The sequence below is a fragment of the Dipodomys merriami genome, unplaced genomic scaffold, assembly GCF_024711535.1.
Source record: "Dipodomys merriami isolate MVZ:Mamm:240054 unplaced genomic scaffold, mDipMer1.0.p SCAF_4, whole genome shotgun sequence".
Lineage (NCBI taxonomy): Eukaryota > Metazoa > Chordata > Mammalia > Rodentia > Heteromyidae > Dipodomys > Dipodomys merriami.
This window is the reverse complement of record NW_027205603.1, coordinates 63,540,416-63,562,275: the sequence shown is the minus strand read 5'-3', so window position 1 is coordinate 63,562,275 and position 21,860 is coordinate 63,540,416. Positions and strand designations below refer to the sequence as shown.

The 21,860-nt window shown below is 37.2% G+C and overlaps 1 protein-coding gene across 2 annotated transcripts in view; it reads left to right on the top strand.

Moving 5' to 3' along the window:
- The window catches only part of Stk3 (serine/threonine kinase 3), a 223,748-nt gene that overhangs the window by 198,953 nt on the left and 2,935 nt on the right, over positions 1–21,860 (top strand). The gene's annotated exons all lie outside the window — the stretch shown is intronic.

The following is a 21,860-nucleotide window of genomic DNA, read 5'->3' as shown; positions in this document are numbered from 1 at the left end:
TCCTTGGCTTCAATTTCCCATCCTTAATGTCAAGAATGATGTTTTCCTTCTATTATTGGGGAACTTCTTCTACATGGTGATTTTATTTCCTGCTTCCTCTTGCTCTGGCTCTTCTTCAAGCCCCTGAACATGAATCAATCAATGTACCAGAGTAGCATATTTTTGTGAACTATGCTCTAAATGCCTTTTATGTAAAATTATTAAACTATGTATGGTTGTAGGGAAAATCATCAAAAGTGATTTAATTTATAAATGAGAATTTGAAAATATTTTGGGTTGACCATAAAAAATAATTTTGGTTTTTAGATGAAATTGATTATGAGTAATTATCACTTGGCTCAGTATCTATTACTTATATCATAAAAAGTGTCACTGTTTTATGGTAAGTTTTGTTTTATTGCAAGAGTTCAATCTGTGTATGCATTTGACTTTTTGATTTGCCCAAATAATATGATCATCAGTTCTCAACCTGAGATGGGGATGTAGGGGTGGAAAGGCAACATTGTTTCTACCCGTAATCCTCCCCCCCCTCCACCTGTCTATTGGAATGAAAATCCTAGTTACAACTAGAACATTAATTCAAGCCCCCACTATAGATAATATAAAGTATGACTCTGTTACTGTGTTTCATTAGGCCTGATAATTACCTTGGCTCTTTTATCACTTAGCCAGTATAAACCTGAGTCTGTCCAATATTAGAGTTTGCAAAGCAACAAAGTCTTCAGTCCTGTACTTTCTTGCTTCCAAATATTCATATCTGCAAGAAAGTCATTGTGTAATTTTTATCTGCCCTCCAAAACCCAGTTATGACAGATTATCTGGTTCAACCATGTTTGAATTAAAAACTTTCAATTTATACTTAAGTATGTTGTATTAAAAGTAAAATCTTATGTTTTATTTTAAATTAAAAGAATCAATGTTTTTCTGCCTAATGTATATGTCTTTGCCTTAAAATGTATCTAAAGATTGCATAATCCATATGGTCCTAAATATAGTTCACTATAAAGTGAACTAGAGCAACATGTTACTCCATGCATTGTATTTAAACATGACCAACTGCCTTCATCAATCAGAGCCATTCATGTGACTCCCTAGGGGTTGAGCTGAGGAGGTCAATGGTTGAAAGACCAAGAAATTCAATGGGAAGAACTAGCACTGTTTCTAATCTGATGTGGTGATTGTTAAATCTGCTGCTTAGATTTTCAACATCTTAGTATGTAGGGACACAGTGAGGATGTTTGCCTTATGTTTTCATATGCGATAATGAGTTTTATCATAGTATAGGTGTCAAGACAATGCTTTGAAAGAAATCTTTAAGAAATTTGCCTTTATTTTCAAATTTGCCAGTTTTATAGTGCTTCAACCCAGACTTCATTTTTGTAATATTACATAAATTTGTTATTTAAACAAATCGTATTCATTCTTTGTACAGATTAATATTTCTAATGATGTATATGTTTACTCCTCCCCAAATAGCATTTAGAACAGTCTAATAAAAGATATATTCTACTCTAAACTTGTTTCCATTATGCTTAAAACTTGAAAGGCTTTTGAGTAACCTAAGTTAGACTATCTCTGCTACCACTGGTTCTTCTGCCCAGATTTTTCTTAAAATAGGTGAGCTATGTACTGTCTTCTCTTCTGACTCCTAATATTGGAGTTTCTGACCAACATCATATACCTCAGTACAGGCTTTCCCATACTTGAACCTGCAAGTCCACAAAGCTAGTTTCTGCCATCATTAGATGTTAACTATGTGAGTTATACTTCCTAGTATGGCTTGAAAATTGTGCTAAGTATTAAATGAGGCATTTTGGCTTATTAGATATGAATATACACGTGAGTTTGATTTCAGAAAACTTCACAGTAACATTTTTAATGCTTCATAGGGCACTTTTTCCTGAATATCTTCAATTGCACAATAATGAGCAACACTAATAAATTGATCATAAAAAAGAAACCTGTTAACAGCTTATAAATTAAGGGTTATTGATAAATCATACTTAGATTGTATTGAGGTATCCCGGTTCATAACTACTACTATTAGAATAGTAGTAGTACTATTAGAATAGTAGTACTATTTCCCCCTTGATAACCATTCTTTAAATAAAAATAAAGAAAACTAAAGGCCATATCATTGGGATTTAAATTTTGGCCTAAGGTTGGCCCAGACAAAAAGTGTAAGATCTAGCTGAAAAGTAGCTAAAGAAAAAAGGCTAGAGGCAGAGCTAGGAGTACACGAGTGCTTGAGTTCAAGTCCTACAACCAGTCAGTCAATCAATAAAATACTGATACCTTAGCATACCAGCTTGTCAATGTCCAGCCAAAACAAAACTCTACCTCAAAACAGAATCAAGATGGATTACAGATCAGAAAAAGTATTTTTAGAGATATTAGGGCTACTATTGAGATATGCTTATGCTTTCATTTAGCCTTTGTGGTTTATTTAATGAGCATTTGTTCAGTACTTTCTAAATGTTTTTATCTGAACAGTACAACCAGTCCTGTGGATATCTCACACTACAGTTCTAGTGTGACAAAAATTGCCTTAAAAATTGCAGTATAGTGGCATATGCTAAACAGAAGCATACACAGTTCTCTTAATACAGAGAAAAATAATCCTTTTTAGAAGACTTTAGTCTTCATTCTTAAAATGCAGAGTTTCAACAGGCAGACGTGAGGGGAAAAACATGCTCTGTAAAAGGAACTTGTTAAAGACTTGGAGCTATGCTGGGAAGGTGGCTCAGTGGTAGAGCGCTTGCCTTGCATGCCTGAGGCCCTGGATTCGATTCCTCAGCACCACATCAGCAAAAAGAAAAAAGCCGGAAGTGGCGCTGTGGCTCAAGTGGTAGAGCGCTAGCCTTGAGCTGAAGAGCCGAGGGACAGCGCCCAGGCCCAGAGTTCAGGCCCCATGACTGGACCAAAAAAAAAAAGACTTGGAGCTAAAGTGAGGAGTGTAAGGTCATCTAAGCAAAGGAAAGTTATGTAGTACTTCATATCTGGACAATTTTGCTCCAGTGCAAAAGAACTTGGTAAAGACAAGTAACCAGAAAAGAAACAATAATAATAGAAACAAGAATTTTGGCAAAAGTATCACTGTTAAAGCCATCGGCCTACACAGGGGCAAATCATATTTTTTAAGTTAGGATTTTACCTGCAACATAGAGTCATTTAAAGGTCTTAGGGACATGGCATAGCTTAAGATAACCTATAAAAAAAATTATTGTAAAGGTGATCTACAGAGAGGTCACAGTTATATAAGTAATGAGTACATTTCTTTTTTAACAGTGTTGTTAACCCCTCCCTCATTTTCTCCCACTTCTGCCCCACTCCAGTTGTAAAGTTTATTTCCAGCGTAGTGTTTAATGCGTATCACTGTTGCATTGGTTCACCCTTTGTCCCACTGTTTCTGTGATTCCCCTTCCCTTCCCAAAAATAATTCTGGCTGCTATTTGGAGAGTTAATAGAAGCAAGAATAGAGGAAGGAGAGGCGAGATTGGTTTTGTAATCCTGTAATCCTGACTATGCAGTAGGTGGAGGCAGGAGGATCTCAATCAAGTACAAGCCAGCAAGATCATGTCTACACAACCGGGTGCCAGTGGCTCACCTGTGACCCAGCTACTCAGGAGGCAGAGACCTAAGGATTGCACTTTCAAGCCAGCCCAGGCAGGAAAGTCTGTGGGACTCTGATCTCCAATTAAATCACAGAAAAAAGCCAGACTAGACTCAAGTAGTAGAGTGCTAGCCTTGAGCAAAAGGCATTCAGGGTTATTACCCAAGCCCAGAGTTCAAGATGAGAGGGGGGGGGGGGAGGAAAGAGAAGAGACAGGGAGAGGAAGAAAGAGAGAGAGAGGAAGAGAGAGAGAGGAGAGAGAGAGAGAGCACCATGACTCAAAACCAAGATTTTTTTTTAAAAAAAAGGCTAAAGATGTGGCTCAAGTGATAAAGCATTTGCCTGCATGTATAAGACCCTGGAGGCAGTTCCCGTCTGAGGTCCTGCGGGTAGGGTGTGGGAGCACAGAGAAAAACTAGTTAGCAAACTATTAAAACATCCTGCCCAAATTAAGAAAGGTGTCAGAAGAGATGAAGGGAAGCATATGCATTGGAGGTACAGGCAGTATGAATAGGTATGGTAACATACAAATTTGGTAGATTCTTGTCAACAGCTAGATGAATGTTCAAGAAGCATTTAATGAAATAGGAAAGGTTCAAAGACAAACAGGTTAGAAGATCCCTATCAGGTAGGGGCTTATTGAATATTATAATGTGATGAGATATCCTAGACATCCTAACAGAATTGCTATGGTCTGGAAGCCAGAAGACAAATTATATAAGAAATAGAAAATGAGAGTTGCTGCAAGACAAGAAAATGAATGTATATTGAGACTGCCTAGGAAATAGAGAATGTGTAGGAAAAAGCCTAGCAATCATGGAGCAATTCTAACACTTTGGAGGTTGAGAAGAAGCATCCAGTAAAGAGACTAGAAAGTGACCATAAAGTAGCTAAAAATTCCGGGAGCTGTGAGGAGATTTGAAGAAGCTGAGTTTACAGGGTCAAGCAAGATTAAAAGGATTCATTTGATTCCATTTTGGAGAGCATCAGAGGGACAGAAGCCAATATGCAATGAATTGAAATGTGATTATCAATTTAAAATGTGGAGACAGTTTTCTCTATGCTGAGTAATTTGACTTTCAAGAAAGAGATGGAATTATGACATTTGGAGGAGTAATGGGTTCAAACTTTTTATTTGTTCATTTCAATGGGAAATGGTAGAAAGTATTTCATGTTGATATGAAAAGTGTAGAATTAAGAGAGCTAGAAAATGCACAGAGAAAGGAATGCAGTTAGGTTTCTGAGACAACCACTGCCATCACAGGGAGGCATGGGACTTCCCTTAAAATCAGTGTGGAGGATGGAGCATCAGGAACTCTTATACATGGCATTGCTTTATGCTGAAAGGACTGGGGAAGGGATGTGGTTAGAATCACAAGATGTCTTCTTTTAAACAGAGTAATGGTTTCTTTTCACAGTACTTTTTAAATGTTAGTCATGGAAACACTATTATGCCATCCAGTGATCTCTTAGGGGTTATAAAAGTAACTAAATTTTAAAGATACTTTATAAAATTAAAGAATTATAAAAATGCTAAGTGCTTTATGAAATCATTGATCTTAATCTTACAATTTTTGGACAATTTTGCCAAACTTAGACTGTGTTTTATGACTCATACTTGTTCTTATTTTGTTTTCTGTAAGATTTTACTTTCTGATTTTATTTCTTCCTTATATGGATTTTTACTAGTTTAGCAATAGTAAATACTGGTGAATTATTCACCAGTAAACAAAACAGAAGTAAAGTGAAGCAAAATTTTCCATCCTAAGTAAGATTTTCTTGCAAAAAAAAAGTCTTTCTTTTTACTTTTTAGAACACAGCATGAAGACTATAAACCTAAGCCAATTCACTGTACTTTCGATCTCCAAGACATTTTTGAGGGCATTGAGTTACTTACACAATTTACTTAATTAGTCTAAGCCTCATTTCATCTTACTTAAAAAGTAAGAATTGTATCTATTTATAGAATTATTATAAGGCTCATTTAATGTATGTAAACATGCAATATAAATGGAAAGTACTATATACTATATTATGATTTTAAAATATTACATCTTAGGTTTTGTGGCTAATTATAAACTTCTTCCCTACTATAAGGTATATATGAATAAACATGCTAGGTAATGTATAGTCAGCTGGCATACTGTTTTAGGGTTTTCTTTATCATACATTAATCATACAAGGGGATTTTTTTTCATTGTAACATTTCCATACACGTAAACAATGTATACTGTATTCCAGTCAACTTCCTCCTCTCAGTCTCTCCCACAACCTTCTCCCCCCCTTCTTTTTTAATTTACGTATGAGTGTTTAAACATCAGTGTCCTCCAAGTATCTAAGCTAATTTGAATGTAATTTAAAATCTCTATGACACCTCACTCTAAACTATAAAAAGAATTGTTTTAGTGAGAGAGAGAGAGAGAGAGAGAGAGAGAGAGAGAGAGAGAGAGAGTGTGTGTGTGTGTGTGTGTGTGTGTGTGTGTGTGTGTACTGATCCTGGGACTTGAACTCAGGACCTGGGTCTTGTCCCTTTGTTTTTTCTTTCCAGGCTAGAAGGATAGTTCTCTACCACTTGAGCCACAGCACCACTTCTGACTTTCCCTGAATACTTTATTGGAGATAAGAGTCTCACAGACTTTCTAGCCTGAGCTGGCTTTGAGCCAGGGATCTCAGCCTCCTGAGTAGCTAGGATTACAGATGTAAGCCACCAGTACCTATGGCTCAAAGTGGTAGAGCTAGCCTTGAGCAAAAAGCTTAGAGACAGTGCTCAAGCCTAGGGTTCAAGCCCCACAACCAACCAAGAAAAATTTTTTTAGTTATTATGGCCAGTAAATTACATATCTCTTCATTGTATCATGCAGTTCTTTAAAGTGAAATTAAATTGCCTAATATTTTAATCCTAACCAAATTTCTTATTATCTATATGTCTTAGGAAAGCTTAGCCCTTCCCCCCCTTTTTTTTCTTTTTTGTTCCATCCTGGGGCTTGAACTCAGGGCCTTGGTGCTGTCCCTCAGCTTTTGTGCTCAAGGATAGTGCTCTACCACTTTGAGCCACAGTGCCATTTCCAGCTTTTTAGTATTGGAGATAAGAGTCTTATGGTCCTTCCTGCCCAGGCTGGCTTTGAACCACAGTGCTCAATTAGTTTGGATTTCTCTGAGTAATTAGGATTCACCTGGCTATGGGAAGCTTAAATTCTTGGCAGCTCAGAAAGTTAAACTTTGAAAGTTGATCATATTAATAGTACAATTTCATAAGATTCTTGTCTGTTACATGATGTTAACAACATAGTGTCTGCAGTGGTAAACCCATACTACATGTTAGCTATGACATGCATATTTATAGCAATATGACTCTATATAAAAGAAAAATATTACTTGTAGAATAAGTGCCTGAAAATAAATTACATTTTAAATAGCTAAGTACTGATCAGATATTTTCATTTAAGTAGCTTCACCCATGGGTTTTTAAATACATTCAAAGGAACAAATTTTCTCTGAAGTGTTCTAATAGCTTACTTTTGGGGGTCTTAAATTTATATATGAGCAGTTTTCTCTGTACCCATAGCCCAGAAATATTATAGGTGATTAATTACTTCTTTGTCTAGAAAAGACTGTAAAATGTACTATGTTGAGGATATGTGGTGCCAAATATAACCACCAGAGGGTGCTGGGTAGCCAGTGACCTGGGCCTCCCTTAGAGGTGAAGAGGGGTTTTGGTAGATGACACTATAAGAAGAAAGGCATAGACTGGTGCTGTCAAGGCTAGGGTAAGCCTTGAACATTTACAAAATTAAGCACTATAGCTTAAAGAACTGTAGCAGAAAAAGGTTGGTCATATGGATAACTCCAACATCAAGTAGTCTAGAATTAGTGAGACAAATTATGAGCAGTGTTATATGAACCAGCCTGCAGTATTTTATTCCATCTGAAGGAAATTCCCTTGTATATAGTATTTTTCAAAATTATTTTATCCTTTCTGGTTTTGCTCCTCTACTTTGGATCTAGTAAGGCAAAGGAAATTTCTCTTATAATGTTCTTGTTTAAGAATGCTTTGGGGGCTGGGAAGGTGGCTCAGTGGTAGAGTGCTTGCCGTGCATGCATGAAGCCCTGGGTTAGATTCCTCAGCACCGCATAAGCAGAAAAAAGCCAGAAGTGGCGCTGTGGCTCAAGTGGTAGAGCGCTAGCCTTGAGCTGAAGAGCTGAGGGACAGCACCTAGGCCCAGAGTTCAGGCCCCACAACCAACCAAAAAATAAAAACAAAACAAAAAAAAACCTGCTTTGGAAAATGCCATATCTGTTGTTGACATGAGGCATGGGGTGTTCATCACTATGGCTGTTTCATCACTTACTTGACATTGAAGGTTAATTGATACTGTCTGTGAATGCAAAATAATTTCAGATTTTCTAGTGGATAAGCTAGTCTTTGAATAACAGTCAACTACATGTCTTGTTAACATCACTTACTAACAATGAATAGTTCTTCAAGAAAACATGGAATTTATTTATTTATTTATTTTATTTTTTTGCTGGTCATGGGGCCTGAACTCTGGGTCTGGACACTGTCCCTCAGCTCTTCAGTTCAAGGCTAGTGCTCTATCACTTGAGCCACAGCGTGACTTCCTACTTTTTCTGCTTATATGATGCTGAGAAATCGAACCCAGGGCCTCATGCATACAAGGCAAGCACTCTACCACTGAGCCACCTTCCCAGCCCCCACATTGAATTTAATAACCACTTAACTATTTTATTCTTTTTTTTCCCACCGGAGGTAAGCCAGCAGTATGTCTTTCATTTGGTTAGTAATTAAAGATGCATTTTTCCTTTTATTCATATAAAAAGGACTTTTAAAAGAGTTAGCTGAAATTTCATCCTGTAAAATAAAATGTAAAGATTGACTAGTAAATGTACTTCATATTAATGTATTATTTAAACCAGAGCTAAAGTTTCCACTCATGACCACAATCTCCTAGCATCCCAGTAAATAGATGCAGTCAGATCAGCCACATCTACGTTAGTAGTGAAAAAAATAGGTGTCTCTATTTGAGGGCAGTTAAGAAAAGGCCTTGCTTCCTTTAGCAAAGCTGGCAGCTAGATCTAGCCTTAGCACTGAACTTCCATGAACATTTGAGAAAGCACTTGTTTTATAAGGTAATATTAGAAACAAAATTTTAATGCCATGTTCTCTATAGAATTGATACCAACAAAAACAATTTTAGAAAACAATTTGGTATTATTCCCTCCTCTCTCCAAAAAAAGGTAAACCCATGGACCACACATTTGCTGTAGTTGTTTTAAGTGTGAAAGTTTTCATTTGTAAACGGTTAAGCTATTGTGTGTGCAAATGGCACTAGCATATTAATGTCTTCTCTTTCTCTTCAATAATGAATGCGCAGTAATTATCCAGTATAAGATAATGTAATGTACAAATACTGTGTCATCTCTCTAAACCAGAACTCAAAAAGCTGAGGCATTTGCTGCTGAAAGTTGATGCCTCAAACATAAGACACATCTAAGAGAAAAAGTGGCTAGTTCCATCTTCCTTTCATCTTCTTTACTAACTTCTTTTGCCTTTGGTTAGTAGCACTTATGAGCATAGTTTTAGAAAATATTAATGAAAGGACAGAGATAAGTGCTGACAGCTTCAATTTTATCCAATTGGTTTTACTTGTTGGTTTACCTAAAACACTTATTATTACAGCAAGCATGAGCTTTATGTTTTGAACATTTTCATAATAGCCCTCCTATACACCCCTGAATATTTGTGATATTTTAATTGAATTTGTATAATTGTCTGTTAATAGCTGGGAGGATGGAAATAACTGTTTTAGCCACAAACCATGCCATTCTACAATTGAAACTTAAAATCTTTTCTTGTTGGTAAATTTTTTATTTTCTAAACTCATTTAATAAGAATGATGAATTTGATCTAGCATAACATTTGCAGTGTTTTTTGAGTTCATATTTTTAAATAGCTATTAGACCATAATTCTTAATTTATAATCTTTTTATTGTTAGTGGTGGTGGTTATACGCCTTGAACTCAAGGCCTGGGTACTGTCCCTGAGCTTCTCCACAGTACCACTTCTGGTTTTTGAGTGGATAATAGGAGATAAGAGTCTCACAGGAACTTTTCTGCCCAGGCTGGCTTTGAACTGTGATTCTAAGATCTCATACTCCTGAGTAGCTAGTATTACAGGTGTCAGCCACCAGTACCCAGCTACTCTCTAATCTTTTAAAAGAACTACAGACTTGGATATTTCAAAACTGAAGTACTAGGGTCCTGTTTATTTCTATTTATTGGTTCACTGTTTTAAAAAAATTATCCATTACAAGCTGGGAGCAGTGGCTCACACCTTTACTGCTAGCTACTTGGGAAGCTGAGACCAAGAGGATCACAATTCAAGGCCAGACCAGGCAAAAAGTTCACTAGATCCCATTCAACCAATAAAAAGCTGAATGTAGTAGCTGCTTACTGAACTCGTTGAACCTGCACACCCACTGTTGTACAACTAAAACAGTACTCAGTGAACAAGTTCCTGGACAGACACTGATATCTGCTTCTATTATAAGGAGTTCTTCAGACAGAAGATTTCTGTAGGTAGCACCAGGGTCTTCAGGATATCAGGACCCTATAGTATGCTAGGAAAAGAAGAGCTGAATAGACTCCTCACTTTTCTTGAATGCAAAGAAGAACCATGACTTCTGGGCTCTAAAGAAAAGGTTAGACATGCTAATGCTGTCTAGATGGTTTCCAGGCCAGATCAGACAATACTTCACCCTAAAGAGGGTCTGGATGTCCCTTTCCAAGAAGAATGAGCACCTATTCACCACATCAGAAAATATATAAACACGCATGTGTGTACACAGACTTAACAAGATTTAAATTTATAATTGCTGTGGATTTTTAGTGTCTAAAAGTGACCCGAAATCAGTGAAATCTTCCCAACATTCCTTAAGGGAAATCAAGAAAATTTGGTACAATTCAGCTGAAAAGATGTGACTGAGAAAAATTAAACTATTCTAAGTTTTTTTTTCTTGTTTTTTTTTTTTTGTTTTTTTGTTTTTTTGGGGGGGTCCAGTCGTGGGGCCTGAACTCTTGGCCTAGGCGCTGTCCCTCAGCTCTTCAGCTCAAGGCTAGCGCTCTACCACTTGAGCCACAGTGCCACTTCTGGCTTTTTACTTTTTGCTTATGTGGTGCTGAGGAATCTAACCCAGGGCCTCAGGCATGCAAGGCAAGCGCTCTACCACTGAGCCACCTTCCCAGCCCTATTCTAAGTTTAAATAATAGCTCCATATAGATTCAACTACCTAGCCAGCTAGTTATAAGTATATTTCAAACATTTTTAGTGCTCATAATCTTGTGCAACGGATATTTGTCATATTGTGATTCAAATTAAGTGATCATTTAATTTGTTAAGAAGCCCTTATTTATGGTTTCATCATTGCTATTAAGTATTTATTGGAAATTACTATAATAAAACATCAACAAAGTTAATACATTACGTTCTGTTCTTGAATAGGAGTTTTAACAAAATAATCTTTGAATTCTTTTCAAATGGATTTAAAATTGATAGTGATTCCAAACACTTTACCAATTATCAAAACTTTGGTAAATGTTTTTTGTTTTTTATTTATTAGAATAATAGTACAAGGGGGGTTCATTATGATAATTCCATAGATGTAAGCAATGTATTTTAAAGAAGGTCACCCCTAGCCGGGCGCTGGTGGCTCACGCCTGTAATCCTAGCTACTCAGGAGGCTGAGATCTGAGGATTGCGGTTCAAAGCCAGCCCGGGCAGGAGAGACCATGAGACTCCTATCTGCAATAAACCACCAAAAAACCGGAAGTGGCGCTGTAGCTCAAGTGGTAGAGCGCTCGCCTTGAGCTGAAGAGCTGAGGGACAGAGTTCAAGCCCCATGACCGACAAAAAAAAAAAAAAAAAAAAAAAAAAAGGTCACCCCTCCTTATTATATTCCCATAGTCCCTCTCTCACCTCCTCCCTTTTTCAAAGTCTGATTATTAGATTATTATTATTGATTATTTTATTAATAGCTTCTGTTATCCTCTCCTTTTCCCTCTCATGTTGATATCCTACCTAGACAGTCCCTCAGACTTATTTATTTTAATCCAAATTGACCAGTGGATTTAACTGGGTTTTACTAGGACTTTGGTGTTTCCTGCTCTCATTTAGTTAAAGGAGTGTGGCAGTCTCCATGAACAGTGTCTTCTAAAACTAAACCAGATTCTGTTCAACATAGGAAAAAATTCAGCTAAAATGGAATATTAGGGGGAAAAGGAGTATGTCACTCCAGACCACAAAAAGCCCAAAAACTGTCTGGGGCATGCACTGGTAAATCTTACAAAATACTATAGGCAATTCAGCATCAAAAATGCCATAGGAAATTGTTAGCCGTACTGTTGATAGTTCATATTATTAGAATTGCTAGCAGATGGGAAAGTAGATGAGTCAAGGTACAGTATTAGCAATCCATATTTTTTTAATCACAGGCTACTAATAAGGTCTGTAGCAGCTGAGAGATTTAATCAAACAGTTGCTAAGAAGGATTTGTTTTCCCAGTAAACATAACAAACCTTGTACAGCATTTTCTTGATTGACTATTTGACTAAATGTGCTAACATTAACACAACAGACCATTTACTTCATTGTAATGGTATCTCATATATTTTCATATACTGATTATTCCAGCAACTTGTAGACTCATTAGGTTTTGGAAGTGCTGTCACATTTATGCATTTTAGAAGTTTATTAACCAAAGTGAGTTGATGGCTCATGCCAGTAATCCTAGCTACTCAGGAGGAGATCTAAGGACTGTGGTTTAAAGCCATCCCAGTGAGACTCTTATCTCTGATTAACCACCAAAAAAGCCAAAAGTGGAGCTGTGGCTCAGATGGTAGAGCACTAACCTTGAGCAAAAAAGCTCAGGGAGTGCTCCCAGGCCCCAAGTTCACACCCCAGACCTGGCATTATAAATCTGTCTCTTTTAGTTTTTTAGATTAATATTTTAAAGAAATTTCTTATGTAACTGTTTTTGACAAAACAATATAATTTTATAAAAATCTAAGGGTTTCTCCTAGAGATCTTACAAGTTTATTATTAATTCTGTCTTATTACTTGAATGTGGTATTGTAGGTTTCTATAGCAGATGGAATATATAAACTAAAAGGAAACTTAATTTTACTGACAGCTCTTCCTCATGAGCAACAAGCAGCAGGATTTCTCATTCAGAAATTCCAATAAAAGTTTGAATGTCAAAACTTTCAGTGGGTTGATTTAATACTATTTTCTATCTTCTTGTGTCACTGAGTTATTTGAACTGTTGTTTTATGTCAGCCTAGTATATGCTATTGATTTACATATTTTATTTGCTTTTCTTCTTTTTAAGAGATAATGAGAAAGATTGCATTTTTGTATATTGATCCAAATACCTCCTAGGTAAAATGCTATCATTAACCAAAAAAAAAAAAAAATTGCTTATTTGAGCTATCAAAAACATGCCAAATATACCAGTCTCCAACACAATGTTGACATCTATTGAAATAGTCAACATATGAAGTAGAATCCATTCATCTATCAATGTTATTTAAAAGATTTTTTTTAAAGTCTTTCATTTGTTTTAAAAATAAGAAGATCTAGAAGATGTACCTGCTGACCTGAAAAGAAGCAGGTCTACCTTTTGTTGAGCTATGTATTCCATCTTAAGAGATTGTTGTAGAAAAATAGTGTAGGAAGAGCAATTGACTGTGGGCTTCGTCACTGAGTACTTGAAAAGCAACCTCCCAGCTAGGTGAAGCTAAGAATCCAGAGGATCACAGTTCTAAGCCAGCATGGGCAGAATACTCTGCGGGACTCATCTCCAAAATAACTTGCAAAACACAGGCTGGAGATGTGGCGTACGTAGGAGAGTGCTTGGCCATTTGGCTAAGCAGGTACCACCCCACCACCCCTCCAAGAGCAATTTCCTCTTCTGTTCACATTGAAGACTGTGGGAATTTCTCAGCAGTACACCCCATTTTGAGTAATTTCACATTTTTAACTTCCTGACAGTGCTACATTAGTCACTGTAAACATCCATCTGAATAACTTTTGCTACTCAAAAACATAACCAAATTTCCATGAACTTCAGATTAGACACTTAATTCAAACTTGCAGAATAAAAAAGTATGTTTGGCCTCTAAGGAGGAAGAAGGTAGCATTTTTCTTTTTTTTATATATGTTTTTTATTGTGAAAATACTTTACAGAGGGGTTACAGTTACATGAGCAAGGTAATGAGGTAATGAGTACATTTCTTATCAAGCATTGTTGCCTCCTTTGTTTTTTCTCTACCATCCCTTCCCTCCCACCTCCACAATTGTAAAGTTCGTTTTTCAACATAGTGTCTTGTACATCTCATTGTTGCCATGGGTCCACCTGTATCCCTATTTAAACATTTTGTTTTTTCCCTTCTCCTCCCCAAATTATACCAACATCAAATGCAATGAAAACAGGGGTTATACCATCAGGGAGGGACATACAAAGCAACAAAAAAAATCACATGGTACCTTATAAATACGTTAAAAACAATAGCAAGAAAGAAAAAAAACACTTGTGTCCCTATGTTGGGGTTCATTTCACTTAACTTCATCTTATCTGGTCATATGGACATAGCTTTTGACCTTTTCTACTTGTCCCAGACATATACTAGTTATTGCAAAATAAGGGAAACCATGGGACCTATGTTTTTTTGGGCCTGGCTTACTTCACTTAATATAATTTTTTCCAAGTCTTTCCATTTCCTAACAAGTGGGGCGATGTCATTCTTTCTGATGGAGGCATAGAATTCCATGTGTGTGTGTGTGTGTGTGTGTGTGTGTGTGTGTGTGTGTGTGTGTGTGTGTGTGTGTGTGTGTGTGTGTACACCACATTTTCTTGATCCATTCATCTACTGAAGGGCATTTGAGTTGGTTCCATATCTTAGCTATGGTAAATAATGCTACAATAAACATAGTTGTGCTGGTAGAAATGTAGCATTTTTCTGCTCTCTTCTGCCTTCTTTCTTCTTCCGACTCCTGCCTTAAAACTACCAAGAAAATTGTCTATGTTAAAAAAAAAATTAAGCACAAAGTGTTACTTTTAAACATTAAGAGCCAAGCACTGATTACGGGCTCACACCAATAATCCTAGCTGCTCAAGAAGCTGAGATTTGAGGATCACAGTTCAAAGCCAACCCTGGCAGACAAATCTGAGAGGATCTCAGGAGTGGAGATATGGCTCCAACCTTGAACAAAAAAGCCAAACAAGAGCCCAGAACCCTGAGTTCAAGCTCTAGTACTGGCACTGAAAAACAAAAACAAACAAAAAACACCCACAAAAATACTGAGAGCTAATGGGTCAGAAATGGTTGCTTTGAAAACAAATGAATCATCCCCTCCCTAAGACTGTAAAACCCAGCAGAATGGTGGGCTTGTTTCCTTGTGAAGCAGACAGGGTAAGAGTCCTATACCTGAACTGGCTGGCTGCATCCCACAGCCCTTTGCTGACTCATAGATTCAGTTTCACTGATGGTTCAGTCTGCACGTGCATACACATGCACGCACGCACGCGCGCACACACACACACACACACACACACACACACACACAGAGAGAGGAAATGGCAATTGAAATGGTAAATTTGGGGGGGTTTCTTCCCACAAACTTGCACACATAGTAATTAAATGGCTGTGATCATTACTGTACAGTGCAAGAAGAAAACAAAACAAAAGAGAAAAAGACAGTAGCCAAGAGGATCATGCTACTCACCAGGAACATTACTTCTCACAAGCTAGTTCTTATTTCCACAGCTAACAGGAACTTAGACTAGACTAGATTGTTGCTAAAGTTCTCATTTGCACTGAGAGCTGTAAAATTTTAACTCATAACCTGACTCTGTGCTTCTTTTAAAAAAGCAAATGACTTAGTCATAAACACTGACTTCTAACGGTCCTATGTACGAGAATTGGTTTATACACTAACTCACCTGATGTCTGTTTAAACCCTTTTATGGAAGTTAATTTTATTCCCCATCTTTACTATTATGCCCAGACTTCTGATGCTTATAACTTCAAATTTCCAGAGAAAGCAAATTTATTTATTAATAGAGGGGAAAGTGTCAGGAAATGAATCAGAATTGCTTTGAAACGCATCTCTTCTTCACAGATTCCATGTTTTTGAAGATGTTGTGCTTCTTTGCTTTGTGGTCAATTTCTTCCTCTCATTGTATGTCAGTTTATTCATTTAATAAAGCATCTTACACAATATTTGTAAAGATTACCAGAGTGTAGTATTATTTCAAGAGTGTTAAGGATTGAAGATTTGGGATCCAATTAGTTGTATAGGTTCTCCCTAAATTAAAACTAAATTTTGTCAAGTAGAGTTAACCTAAAATAAGAACCATTTATTTCCTAATGAGTTGTTCCGTTTTGAACATTTGTTCACAAATAGTAAGACTCAGAATATATGCATTATAGAAGACTTTTGGTTTACTGACTTGACTTACAAGTTTTAAATTCTGACAGATAAAAGTTAAAAATGTGTTAGTTCACCTCTAGTTCTTGTCTGCATTTATTTTTGGAATTAGTAAACTGATGTTATAAGCTATTTTGGTTTTTATACATCATCAAAAGATAGCTGTTAAGTAACTCTTGTAACATTTCTTACTATACTAAAAAAGATAAATTCAGATTGCTTTACTACAATCTCTGTCAACCCATAAAAAATAGTGCTGAAGTGCTATCTCTTTTTTTTTTTCATAAAGATTTTCAGGAAATGTGATTGTGATGAAGGAATCTTTGGTCATTCACCTTTTCCTTTTTTTGTTATACTTGTTAACCTAAAATATAAACCTTTTCATTTGGGCTAGCACTGTAAAAGGATGATTAGTGGATTGTTTATTACAGGGCCATTTTTTATCATTATGAGTGTCCATAAAATTTTATCTGGTCTGTAAATCTTATTGCTACTAAGACTTAGGGGAGTACTGTTTTCAAAGACATTAAAAAAGCCATTTCTGCCACTTTTCCTTCCCAGAGCATTTTTATGCCTGTAGAAGGCTTAATAACTAAAGAAAACAAGTGGTAAATATATATTATTAGGGCTTAGCGAAAAATCAAAACTCAGAGATTTATATCTATAAATGAGATCTACTATATAAATGTGAAAATTTTTACCAATTAGCCTCTCTAATTTTTTCCTTTGCGGTATCATAATCTAGAGTTATAAAGAAGCCTACTAGTATTGTTGTTCTGTAAACAAAATGAGAAGAGTCTGTTTTATGGTTTGATATGAGTGTCTCCTAGAAAGGCTCGGATGTTGGAGGCCTGGTCCCCAGCTGACGCCGCTGTTCACTAATGATTGGGTAACAAGGGTGCTGCTAACCTCTTTGGCTCATTTATGAGTTCATAGCTGAATGGGCTGTTGTAAGGTCAGATCCATTTGCAGGAAGGAGGTTCCTGAGTGATGAGGGTTTGCCGTTGGTATTTTGTCACAGTAACAGAAAACTGACACAGCCTATGACTACAGATGTTCAGGTTTGGGGATTGTTTTCTGTTAGACACCATAAGTAAGTAGTAAAATCAGGGAAAAATACTCTCTTCCTAAGTGTTCAGTTGTAGTCAAAATGTTGATGTTTCCCTCCATCAGTATCTTTATCTTAGATCTCTCTATCTTCTCACCTCCCAAACCCCAAATTACAATCTATATGTGTGGTTCCACCTTGATGCCTTAATCAAACTTCAAACTTACTAAGACTAAAATCAGTTTTATTAACCCTCCTTTACTGAATCTATACTCCTATTTCCCATGCTTTAAGCTAATGTCCATCATCCTTCCTCCTTCCTCCTGACCCGTCACAACAAAACCCCCACCAACTCTTTTATAACACTGAATCCTATTTTTAGTCTCTACTGCCATTATCCTGTTTCAGGACTCATCTTCCTAAACAGAAAGCTGCTGAAAGGTCTTCCTGCCTTCATTTTCTTCTTCATGACAACTCCTTTTCTATGTCTGCTAATTGATACTTTTCTAAAGCTCATATATGATCATACCAAACCTAGCATTTCATGTCACAGAAAGTTTGTAAAAGCACACTCAAGACCCTTAGCCATCTGGTCTTGCCATTTTTATCTGGCCTCATCTTAGTAGCCTGAATCTCAGTAGGCTTCCAGTATCTCTGAAGATGCTACACTTTTGCATGCTATGTCTCTCCCCATTCTATTTCCAGTTTTCTCTGCTTACTCATCCTTCAGTGAGTTACCCGTGCATGAACCTTCCTTGCCAGCTAGATTGTGGACATGTTGTAAGGAGTGAGAGAGTATTTTATTCATTTCTATATCCATAGTGCTTGATTCAGAGAAAATCTGAGTAATACTCTGAAGTTTCCTGACAGCCCGCTTGAAAGCATAGGTTTCTTGTCATCTCAACCCCACACTGCCAAAATACAAAATCAGATTTTGGGGTTTTTTGTTGTTGTTGTTGTTGTTTCATTTTTTTTTTTAATGTTGATCCTAGCCCTTGAACTCAGCCTCTGCTCAAGGCTAGTACTCTACCAACTTGAGCCACAGTGCCAGTTCTGGCTTTTTCTGAGTAGTTTATTGGAGATAAGAGTCTCATGGACTTTCTTGCCTGGACTGGCTTTGAACTGTGATCCTTAGATCTCAGCCTCCTGAGTAGTTAGGATTATAGGCGTGAGCCACTGGTGGCGCCCAGCTGAAATCAGATTTTTAAAGATATACAGACACCAAAAACAGGTACACAAGATAGAGCCATGTTCTGTCTTCGCAGCACCACCTCAGAATTTCATTCATAATTTCACTTTTTCGTATAATATGTTGTAACATTACTTAATTGCCTTTCTAGTTCCCAGGAAATGAGTAGACTTGAATAGAGATAGGAAGATAGAAGAGTTTGTGTCCCATAATGGCTGAGAAAAGGAGCTGACAGCTTTCCCTCAAATGAAAGTGGAAAGAATAGAAAATGATAATAATGACTCATCATCAAAGAAAGGTGATTCCAAGCCCTATGTCCTCTGCTTCAAAAGGAAATACATTCTGTGAAATAGTTTATAAACATTTTCTATTCAAAGTGATTGAGACAACCATATCACCTAAAGAACTCACAGGAACTTTCTTAATTTATTTTGTGTGGAACAATGAATTTCTTAATGAGGCTAGATAATGGTTCTGTCACATCTCAGGCCTATTTATCACAAATAAAAAAATCTATTACACGAAGAAAACATTTCTTCAGAGTAAGCTTTTTTCCCTCGGTTTCTTACTGTAACATACAAATTTATACTTGAAGTTGGCCCCAGGTAAAGGTAATATAGGAGTTATTCACAGAAATATCTTAATGCAAGACATTTTAAAGTAATGATAATTGTTTTCTTTGTGTTATATGCTATTTCTAATCTTGGTATAACCTGTATCTTTGACTCATTTGTTCTTATTCCTTCTTATTTATCCACCTTCCTATCATGGTATTTAACTGCACAATTGAATAGTTTCTAGGAATATGTAGTCTCTACTGGAGTCAGAATGTGAAGCTCGTACATAAAATCAGTTGGAAAACACATAATTTTAGGATCAAATATTAAACTCTGGTATCTAAATTATGAGTGTGATATAAAATTCAGAGATGAGAAAGATTAATATGGGTAGAATAAAACAAATATCATGAAGAATTCTGAAGTGGAATTGAACTCTTTATAGATGCAGCAAAGCTCTGTTTTCTCTTGGAAATGTAGTGTGGTTTCCACAATTGGCCCTTCAACCCAGCATCACCTGCTTATATAGTTCAGAAAGTTCTGAAGTTCCCTGTTGGCTTGCTTATTCTTGATCCTCACTGTGATTTGAACAGAAGTGGGCGTATAACAGATGTATGATTAAATACTTGGATTAAAACTTGAAGAAAAAATAAAATACTATGACTTATTATATAAACATCTATTATAGCATAGTGTAAAAACTTAATAAGCCATACTTTTGTGGCATATAAATCAAGACTAACAGGGCTTAATTTATCCATAATCAAACTTCTCCCTCTCCACAAGTGGTATCCCACCCACCTGACTCTCCGCCCCTCCCCCCCCCCCCCCCCCCCCCCCCCCGTCTGGGTCCTCACCATGGAGCCTACGCACTCTTCCCTGCAACACTGCTATTCCTCAAAAATATTTTTGGAACTTCTCTTTTGAGTTTTCTTCAAAGGCTGTGATTTATTCTTTTCATTATCCTCAGAATCTTATTTGGCTAAGAATAGATTTAATTTGGGGAAGCAAGGGTCACTTAGGGCTAGGTCTGGTGAGTAAAGTGGGGGATCAGCTGAGGAGTGCTATTTGGGGTTACTGTTATTACTGACCCTAAGTAATGAGAGTATTTTCTAGCTGGATTCATAAAATAACCAAAAGTAATTATCTTTTTAAAGTGAGCTGCAGGTTTTATTCTGTTAAAACTAAGTCTGATTGTCCTCGTAATTTTTCTGCCCCAGAATTAATCATGACCCCCTAAATCCAAAGCTGCCTTCCCTGGCTCTCAGATCCTTACCAGGCCTATCATTCTTGCTTGCTGTATCTCCACTACAAAGCCTTCTTCTGAGACCCCCATTCTGTGGTGCCCTTACTTTTTCCACTTAGCATGGGAGTTCTAAGGTGTCCTAGCCCCTACTTCTGACAGGGAATCTACTTTGTTCACTGAGTTTATAGCTAGGCTTCATTTTGAGCTGTGAGTATCCATAAGTGCTGTGCCCAGGAAAACACATGAACGTGCAGAATTTTGCACATGAGGACCTTGCTCATGGACTTCATTAAGCACCTCCCTTCTACTCTGCACCATCACACAGTGGAGCTTTATTGTACAAGGTATTGGGTCAGTCCTTCACTGTTCACCCTTCCAATTCATCTGTTTCCTAAGGGCAAGGAAACGGTTTCTCAGCTCTCCTTTCTAGATCCACCAAGATGCTGATGACTATCTGATGGTAGCTGTCACGCCACGTACACTTGGTTAAAACTTTTGGAATGAAAGGTTCTGGACAGGAGTGGAGCCTGGCATAGACTCAAGCCCCAGGCATCCCCCAGGAGTTGGTGGAGAACTGGATTCCCTAAAAAAGACAATCTGGTCAGAATTAACCCGTTGTTCTCTGAGAAAGAGAAGTTCCAGTGTGACTGCTGCTCACCACAGTGACCCAGGGCCCAGTGGCAGGATGCCTGCCCTGTGCCCTGACAAGTCCCACCTGGGAGAGCGTCTGTCCTGTCTCCAGGCCAATTCAGGCCTGCCATTGTGTACAACTCTTGTTTCCTCCTCTAACAAGCAGCTCAGTATGTACATCCCAAGATTTAACAGATCTGTTCTGTTAACTTCCTGCCTTCCACAATGCTGTAACCATTTTTAAAAGCGGCAGAGTTCAAAAGGTTTTTTAAAAATGCCTGTAAGATAAAAGCATAGTGTAATCAGCATACATTACAGGGCATTCTGTAGCCCTAAATGACATCCCTGAAATGTACTTCTCAGGAGATAATTCTTACCATCTTATTTTGCCAGAGAAATAAATACAATAAGGCCCAGAATGCCGTAGCTCCTATTAGATAGCAGTGAAGAGTTTATCCCTCTACACAAATGACACACATCTTCTTTCCTGCTGTTACACAGAAAAGTATATGCTGTTGGTTTCTGCTGCCAACATAATCACATTGTATTGTTAAATTGGGCAAGCCTGCATCAGAACGTAAGCAGCACCTTTTATATCAGACATGGGTTATTTTGAATCAAAAAATAAAAGAACTCCTTAGGCAAAATATGTGGGGTAACAATATTTTGAATAATGTAATTTACTGTTTCACTAAGTGCTTAAAAATTTAGCCATTTTGTCTGGGCACTGTGGCTCCCGCCTGTAATTCTAGTTACTCAGGAGGCTGAGGTCTAAGAATCACAGTTTGAAGCCAGCCTAGGTAGAAAAGTGAGATACTTATCTCCAGTTAGCAACTCAAAAACTGGAAGTGGAATTGTGGCTCAAAGTGGTAGCACACTCACTTTGAGTGAAAAGATCTCAGGGACAGTGCCCAGGCGCCAAGTTCAATTCCAACAACCACCACAAAAAAGAAAAAAAAAGCCACTTGGTATAGAGTATAGAACCACTAATTTAACTTTTATTTGATCTTGGGTGATCTTTCTAAGTATTCATGACTATTGCAACACTCCATCGCTGTTAAGTCAGAATGAT